This window comes from Alligator sinensis, unplaced genomic scaffold, assembly GCF_000455745.1.
Source record: "Alligator sinensis unplaced genomic scaffold, ASM45574v1 scaffold1170_2, whole genome shotgun sequence".
NCBI classification, from domain to species: domain Eukaryota; kingdom Metazoa; phylum Chordata; order Crocodylia; family Alligatoridae; genus Alligator; species Alligator sinensis.
Window position 1 is genome coordinate 160,133 of NW_005843180.1, and position 8,359 is coordinate 168,491.

General features: G+C 64.7%; 1 protein-coding gene across 3 annotated transcripts in view; it reads right to left on the reverse strand.

The window, feature by feature from the left end:
* CPLX2 (complexin 2) overlaps positions 1 to 2,255 on the reverse strand; it is a 19,236-nt gene extending 16,981 nt beyond the window's left edge. Inside the window, exon 1 of one of the 3 annotated variants that reach the window (XM_006037814.3) lies at positions 2,170 to 2,255. The gene's annotated coding sequence lies outside the window, so the exon portion shown is untranslated. Of the gene's footprint in view, positions 1 to 1,130; positions 1,174 to 2,169 lie in introns of those variants that run through there. The other 2 variants (XM_025194284.1, XM_025194285.1) reach the window with 2 other exon arrangements.
* Between the last annotated feature and the right edge of the window lie 6,104 nt (positions 2,256 to 8,359).

Here is an 8,359-nt window from a genome sequence, read left to right on the forward strand (position 1 = left end):
GTGGCGGCTGCTTCCCCCGGAGAGGCTCCCCCCACACGCCGGGGGGCTGGGGCTGGGGCTGTCACCTCGGCAAAGCCGCCCTGGCTGATGAGCGGCGAGGAGGCAGCAGGTGCAGGAGCTGAGCACGGAGGCCGGGAGCTCTCATGGAGAGGGCACTGTGCCAGGCTGGCAGGTCCCAGCGCTGGGAAACACGAGGGGAGGAGTCCTGGTCTCCGCGGTGCCAGGCTGGAGGCCCTCCGGCTTGGAGCAGCTGCCCTGGGCATCGTGCTGTACCTCCTGGTGCTTGGCAGGGGGCAGGAATCCCGTCACCTGCCCGCTTCCAGCCCCATATAGGCCCTGCACAGTGCCCAGGGCCCACCTGGTCCTTGGCACGAGCACCTGGCCGGGGACACTGCGAGAGGCGACTGAGAGCACCTCGGTCACCAGCATGGGTGGGACGAGGCGCAGGGGCACAGGCCCAGCGCTCTGCTGCCTGCTCTCTCCAGGTGGCCTCAGCACCAGCGCGGGCCGAGCTGTCTCGCCTTGCGCCAGCTGCTCTCCGGGCACCCCTGGTTGCAGGGGGTGGGCAGGGTGGCTAATGACTCGGGCAGCACAGAGGGGCTTTGGCCTGGATGGCGTTAATGGGCTGAAGTGGCTGGGTGCCTGCAGTGCTCCCCCAACACCCGGTGGGTGTTTCTACCTGCACCCCCTGGCAGCCGTCAGTCACGAACCTGGCGCCTTCGTGGGACTGACTGTAGAGGCCGGGGCAGGAGTGGCTGACACGCCTGGCCTGCCCTGGCTGCCAGCTCCCCAAGGCCGGCACCCCAGGGCCAGAGAGACGGACGGAGCAGTGTCGGACGCTCACAGGGCAGGGCTGGCTGCTCCCTGGCACACACGCACCTGGGCTCTCCCCTTGCCCCAGACCCACAGCTGAGTGTCGGGACCTATTGCACGCACAGCGGCAGCAGAGCTCAGTCTGCAGAGCCCAGGCCCCTCTGCACAGACCGTTCCCAATGAGTACCGGGGCACTGGCGCTCCCCTGCAAATGCGCTTTGCAGGCGACCTGGTCTGGTTCTGCCCTGACTCCCAGCAGAGCCATCCCGGGCAGCAGAAGCAGGGACACTGGCTGGAAGGAGACTGGAGGGTCTCACCTGGTCTGTCACCCCAGGTGTTGGGAGCCGCAGCCCTGGCAGGAGAAGAGGAGCGATGCCCTTGACATTCCCGGCCTCCCACCAGCTGCTCCCTCGCGCGCTCTCCCCTCACCATGATATTTGCAGGCTTGAAAAGCAAAAGCAAACACAGCCCGCCTGGGCCACCCGAGGGCACAGGGATGCTGCAGCTACCCAGCATGCACTGGGGCCCATATGCAAATCGCCTGCTGCAACACCTGGGCTCAGCAGGTGTTGCAGTCCTTTGCCTTGCCTGTCTCTGCAGGGTGGGGGGGGGAGGGGGGCTCTGCTCCCCAGTCCCTGGACTCAGCGGGGGTCTCAGCTGTGGCAGCCCTGGCAGACAAGGCACAGGGCATTGCCGTGGCTCCAGGGATGGAGCAGTGCAGCAGAGCACTGTCAACACTAGGGCCCTGGCAGCAGAGCGCCAGTTCCCTTGAGCTGGGCTCCCCCCACTGCCTGTCTGGCTCTGGGGCTCCTCCTTCAGTGGAGCTGAATCCTCAGTGTAATGGGTGCTGCACCACCGCGTGCCACGGAGACCCCGACCCCGACCCCGACCTGGCTGCTGGGAGGTGGGCAGGCGCCCGGGCCTCAAAGCAGCGGGGCCAGGGCTCTGAGCCAGAGGGAGGGAGGTAGGCTCTCCAGGGGCTGGTGCTGGACTCCAGGGGCCCTGAGCCTGCCAGGACAACCCTGCCCTTGGGGGAGCTGGTGGGGCTGGGGCCAGAGGGGGCCCTGGTTGCCCACATTTAGCTTCCCCCTGGGCTGGACTCTCTGCTGCTTCCCGGCCTGATGAGGCAGGCGGCAGCTGGGCCTGGTCCTGCCTGCAGCCCAGCTGGTACATGCTCCTCGAGGGGCTGAGCCCTGCAAGTGTGGGGGGGGGAAGGGGCAGGGGGCTGAGATCCCCAGGACCGGGTCTCCCCCTGGACCGGGCCACGGGAAAGGGGTCACATGGAGCTGCAGCTCAGGCCAGACGGCTGGGCTGGACCCTGCCCCGGGGGAGCCTGCAGCCACCGCAGGTACCTACCTGGGGGTGCCCGCTGCCTCGGGCCAGCTAGCACGACAGGTCCTGCGCGCTGGGGCCGGGCATCGGGGGAGCTCACCGCCTGGAAGAGAGGGGACAGGGTGAGGGCAGTGCTGGCTCCGTTGCCCAGGAGCCTGGCCCGACTTTCGCCCCCCGCCAGCCCTGGCCCTGCTCCGCTCCCTCTCGGTCCGCTCCTCTGGGGAAGGAGAGCACCTCCCCGCCCTGCTCCGCTGGAGATGGAGGCTCAAGGGGGCATGGAGGACTCCCCTGGGGCAGCCTTTCAGCTTGCATCAGTGGAGCTGGCAGCAGGCCTGGACCCCGCTTTCCCTGGACCCCCTTCCTGGGTGCAGACAGGCCCAGGGCTGTTGCAGCGCCTGGGGGTGCAGCCAGGCCCTGGTGCTCCATCCTGGTGCGGCACAGAGTTGAGGAGTGGTGGGAAGGGCATCGTGCCCCTTGGAGGAGACAGGGCATGGGACGCCTGGCAGGGAGCAGGGAGCAATGCCAGATCGGGCCCCTGGGCAGACACGGCTTCCAGGTGCTCGTGTCCCAAAGGTGCACGGGGGCCTGTATTCGGGAGATGCGAGCTCCGAATCGGATGCCTCTGGGCTTGGCCCAGACACTGCGGTGCCTAGATCGCCCACCCCTAGGCAGCCTGGCCCCTTGCACGTGGGCTAGGGTCTCCATGACCGCACACGGCAGCAGCAGGGCTGCAGCAAGCTCCACCGTGTTCCCTATGTGGCACCACTGCCTGAAGTCAGCCAGGCCTCTTGAGCACCATCAACGCATCTGGTGAGGCCAAGAGCTGCTCCTGGTGGGCAACTGTCCTGCTCCCGGGGTGGGTGGGGGCTGGCAGCCATGCAGGCAGGGCGCTCAGTCCCTGCACAGGGGAGGTGCCACGTGCTGTGGCCTGAGGTGTGGAGGGAGCCGGGGCAACTGCTGAGCAGAGCAGGCCAGGGCCAGGGTTGAGAAGCACTGATGCGGGGTGATGGTTGTGACCAGCGGCCCTGGCCGGAAGGGGCAGGAACAACAGTCCCCCCGCCCGCCAAAGCCGAGATGTGAATGGGTCGGGGAGACCCGCTGCCTCCCTGCTCCTAGAAGTGGTGCCCAGGCAGCGCCGAGGAGGGTGCGTGAGGGGCTGGGGCCAGGCAGGGACACGACCCCGGGGCTGGCGATCCAGCCCCATCACCCCACACCACCAACCCCTGTAAAGCCGGGGGGACGTGGGTGCGCACTCCACAGGCCGTTCCTCCATCGCTCTGGTGCAAAAGTGCATCATCACCCTGCCCTAGCAACATCACACCACTGCCATGGCAACCTGCTGTGACATCACCTGCCAACTGCCTCCTGACAGCAGAGAGCACCCTCCCAGGGCACTTCGCGGCTCTACGGGGGCAGATGCATGGGCACTGGGGCAGGGGGAGGGGTGCATTGCCAGCTCCCCTAGCAAGGCTCCCTGTCCCCTTCTGAATGTCTCTCCAAGGCAGACGTGGGCTCCTTGCTCCACGGGGAAGGAGGGAGGCTCAGGAAATTGTAGATAAACAGATGACCCCAGGGACCAGGGAACAGCGCAATTAAAGAGCTCCTGCTGCACCGCGGTGCTAATGGAGGGAGCCTGCATTTTTAACAGTGCTAAAGAGCAAGGGCGGGCTGTCACTGCCGCAGAGGCAGGAGGCCCCATTCCCGCTCTGGATTCAGGGCCTGTTGACCCCCCTGGCAGCCTGCGATCCTCCTTGGGGGTGTCGCAGCACCACGCAGACGCTGCGGTGATGGCGGTGTCTGCAGGCCTGTGGTAGCAAGCAAGGCGCTAGTTCAGGGGGGTGCTGAGGGCTTGGAGAGATCCATCCCAGAGAGCAGCAATCATTATTAGCTCAACCAGAGCTCTCCCTGCTCAACCATGAGCTCATGCAACTTTCTCAGGGGTACAAGACGGAGGAGAGGAGGACGTGGGGCAGAGCCAGGGAAGGTCTGTGCACAGAACTGCTCAGACCCGGTGGGGACAGGTGCCCGCGCTGGGGCTGGGGCTGGGGCTGGGGAGACCGCAGAGGGGTCAGAGATGCAGCAGCGGAGGCCCTGTCCTGGAGGCAGCAGGGCAGCTGTGCAGAGGGACCCGCGTGCAGGACAGTCCCGAGACTTGGGGCTGCTCCGTGACCCCAGAACAGACGGAGCAGCTGGGAGCAGGACACAGGCAAGCGCCAGGATGCAACGCCTTCACCGCCAGGTAACCAAACACCGAACAGCTGGCCAGGGGATCTCGGTGCCATCTCCATGGCAATCCGGAGACCGCCCCCTCCCTGTGGCTTGGCATGCTGGGAAGTGTGGCATGGTCACTCTTTGACCCCTTCGGCTGGGGTCCCTGGGGGCGCCTGGTACCGCTTGGATGTGGCCCCGTACGACAGACTCCAGCAAGCGGGTGCGAGCAAGGGGGCTCGTGTCTTAGCAGCGGCCCCAGGATCACTGGGATGGGATGGACGAGCTCCTAAGGGGAGCTCAGCTCCTTGCTAAGGGCTGGGGTCGGGGATTCTCTCTGCAGAGGGGTCAGCAGGTCAGGCTACGACTTGATCCACATGGCATTGCCCGGGCCCCAGGGAGAGCAACCAGCTGCAGCGCTCCCAGCTGGCAGCTGGGCACCAGGACCCAATCCCAGGCTTCAGCCCCTTTGCACCAGTAGCTGGGCGCATCCCCTTTCCTGCTTCCCCAGAGACTGGCCCTATGTGAAGAGGATGGTGCTCAGCAGTGGTACAGGGAGCCCCTTGCTCAGACACCAGCCAGGGCATCCTGTTCATGTGGTCAGGGTCTGTGTGCCGGGGTCCGGCCCGTGTGTCTGCCAGATGTGTGGCTGGGCAGGGCTGGCCACACGAGCCAGGCAGGCTGGGGCAGTAGCATGGAGGGCTGCTGGGATTGCCCAGGCATCTCCCCCCAGTCAACCCCCTGCCCTTCCAGGGGCTCATGACTATCAGCCCCATCCCCAGGGATCTGCAGGGGGCTGGCTCCTTCCACCCAGCTCTGTGCTGAAAGCCAACGCCTTGCTCTACTGAGCTCCATGGACGCGGGGAAGGAACAGGCCGGGGAACGCTGCATGGGGCGTCTCATGCCAGTGCTCTCCCTGGTGACAGCCAGAGTGCTCCTGACCTTTCCACTACCCTGCGCCAACCTCAGTTTTGGGCCTGGCAGAATCCAGATATTTTGGGGGTGCAAAGCAGGGTCCTGCATCAGCTCGGCTCAGGTGAAAGACTCTTTGCCTCTCTGTTCTGCTGACCCAAATCCTCCCCTCTCCTGCACATCCACCCACGGAGGGCAAAGGGTGGGAGGGCGCGTGTCACCCAGAGCATCCCCCAGCTTGCCAAGGGACTGGTTTCAGCCTGCATGCATTTCTACAAGCCCATCCCATTTTGTGCACCCCTCACATCCTGATCTCAGGACACTTCTCGACGGGGGCTGCAGCACCCCAGGGCGCCGCGAGGTCCTTCTACAGGTGCCTCAGGGAGCTATGCCATGCCAGCGCTGCCAGGTGGGCAAACACCTACACATGATTCACAAGTTAAACTCAGGATTTCAAACAGTAATCTGGAGTGTCAAGGCCAGTCGGCGCTGCTGTGGGCTTGCTGAGCTCTTTGCAAGAGAAGAATGGCTCTGGCATTTTTCTGTCATGAAAACAACAAGGAAAAGCTCAGAGCTGGCATTTTCTGGGAGGGCCTGGAGGCTGGATAGGTTGTGAACCACTGCTTTCTAACCACTGTGCATCTCACAGCACTGACGGGCAGCCCCCCTGGGCTCGGCAGTGACATTTGTCTGGGTGTCTTCAACAGGGCAGTTCCTACCTGGAGCAGGTGCTGGCCTAGCTGAAGCCTCCTGAGGCCCTGCAGCCCCGGGGCTCGGGGACTACATCACACCTCGCTAGTACTTATGGCTCCTGTTGTGGTAGTGGCTAAGGCTCGAGGAGGCTGCAAAGGCACTGCCGCTCAGCCGGAGACCTGGGCTGAGGTACGGGCCGCTGGGAGCTTGGTGCAGGCTGCCAGGCTCCCCTGAGGACCTGGGCACAGACTCAGTCCCAAAGCCCAGCTCTGGGTGCCTGCCTGGGCTGCCAGCAGAGCAGCGAGGGCAGCACAACCTTCCTGCCTCGGTGAGCAGGCGTCTGTAGCGCAGCAGGATGCCAGGGAAGCTGGTTCCTGCCAAGCCTCTTGCTGCTTTCCAGGGAAGATGGGCTGCCATGAGAGGCTGCGCGGCTCAGGGCCAGGCGCCCGGGGTTTTACGCTTGGCTCTGCCACAGCCCTGCTGTTTGACCTTGGATGGGTCACGCCGCCTCCATCTGCCTCCTGCCCGGTCTACTTCAGCTCTGGGGCTCAGGTCTCGGACACCCGGACAGGGCCGGACAAGTGGAGCGCCTCCCTTCTTGGCTCACCAGGCCTCTTGCCTGGCCCCACTGCAGGAGGGGATGACACACAAGCCCTCCCTGGACCTGGGGAAGGACCCTGCACCCCAGTGCTGGCCTGGTGCCCCCTCCCTGCAGCCCATTTCTCCTACTGGGGACAAAGGGGTGCAAGGCTGGGGAACTCAGCCCATCCCACCCAGCCCAGAGGACTGCTTGCCTGCCTTGGCAGGCCACAACGCACTCACCCCCCGCCCACCCCCAAAGCCTTTGCCAAGTCCATGTGATCCCCCCACAACCACATGCAGCAGCTGCACCTCCAGTCACCACCTCTTACCAGGACACCCCTGCACCATCCAGCCCAGCTGCCTGCAGAGCTCCTTCCCCTTCCCTGGTCCAGCTGGACTGACCCCCTCTCCCAGGCCCCAGGCATTATAGCCCTGGAGTGGGCAGAGCCTGGATCTTAAAGGCACTTTCCCCCTTCCCCTGTCTTCCTGCACAGGCCAGGGCAGGGCTCAGGACGGAGGTGCCCGAATGCCTGAGTGGCGTGAGTCCAGGTTTCTGGGGCAGGGGCTGTGTACACTGCTTCTGCTGCTGCCGGGGCTCTCTGTCCTGCTGCTCCAGCAGCGACTGGAGAAACCCGGTGCCGTTCATTCCCTCTCCCTTGCAAACTCTGTGAGGAGCCGCGTGGGGCCTGCTCCTCCTGGCTGGCTGCGAGCTGCTCCACCATCGCTAGGATGAGCGGAGGTGTGAACCGCACTTCTCCTCCACCTCGGGGAGGTGTTAATAGTGGAGCCTCCGTGGGGTCATTTCAATACTCATGCTATCACGCAAGGCCGTCAAAGAAACAAACACGCAGCCGCATCCAAGGAGGAGCCGGCAACACACGGCTGTGGTTTGTGTCAGCTCGGCTATGAGGAGGGAGCTCACTTTCTCTCCCCCGGCGTGGGAAGGAAAAGAGCCTCTGTGGCAGCAAGGGCAGGCTGCACCGCCGAGAGCTGGGGGTGCGCGTTCGCCCTCCGAGCCAGGCCCAGTGTACTGGGGCAAGGGCAGCAGTGCAGCTGGACCGGGGGGGTGATGCTTGCCTTGCTGGCACCCTCCTGCCCCCAGGGAGAAAGGCACTGCCCCCTGCCCACCTACACAGCTGTCCTTCCTCCACCCATCCCTAGGGCCTCTCCATGGCTGCAATGTCCTGCTGCCTCTGCTCTGGGATAGGAGCAGCGGACTTCTACCTTCAACCTCAGCAATAACCTGCCTCGGAGGTCCCAGCAAACCCCTCTGAGATGCCTGGTGTCCTAGTCAGTGTTGGAAATCAAAAGCCAAATCCCTGTAGCCTGATGCCAAGTTTTACTGCTGAGCCAATTGGAGCAGCTCTGGAGAGGGAGGAGGGCAATGCAGTTGGTGCCCACACAGTGGGCTGCTAAAACCCGGTGCTGCAGCTCACCTCAGAGCAGGGCACCCAGCCTGGAGAGCCTGGGCACCAGACAGGCTGTGGGGAAGTGCCTGGGAGGGTTCAAAAGCCCGAGATGGGTCCAAAGCAGGCAGTGGGAGCAGAGGGACTGTCTTCTGTATCTAAAGACGCTCTTAGGAGGGGAGGGGAGGTCAGCGGGACTGAACTGGGAGCTGTGGGAGGACTGCAGAGAAAGGAGAGGACGGGCCTCAACCAGGAAGGAGGTGGGGGAGACCTCTCCCCAGGGGTCACAGAGCCCATGCACAGGGATGCCCGGGATGGGCTGGGAGAGAGACCTGCAGAACCAGTGCGGCAAGAGCGGTGCTGTGAGAGCAGCCGGCCTGGGCTGGAGCCCACGCGTGCACAGGGACGCAGCT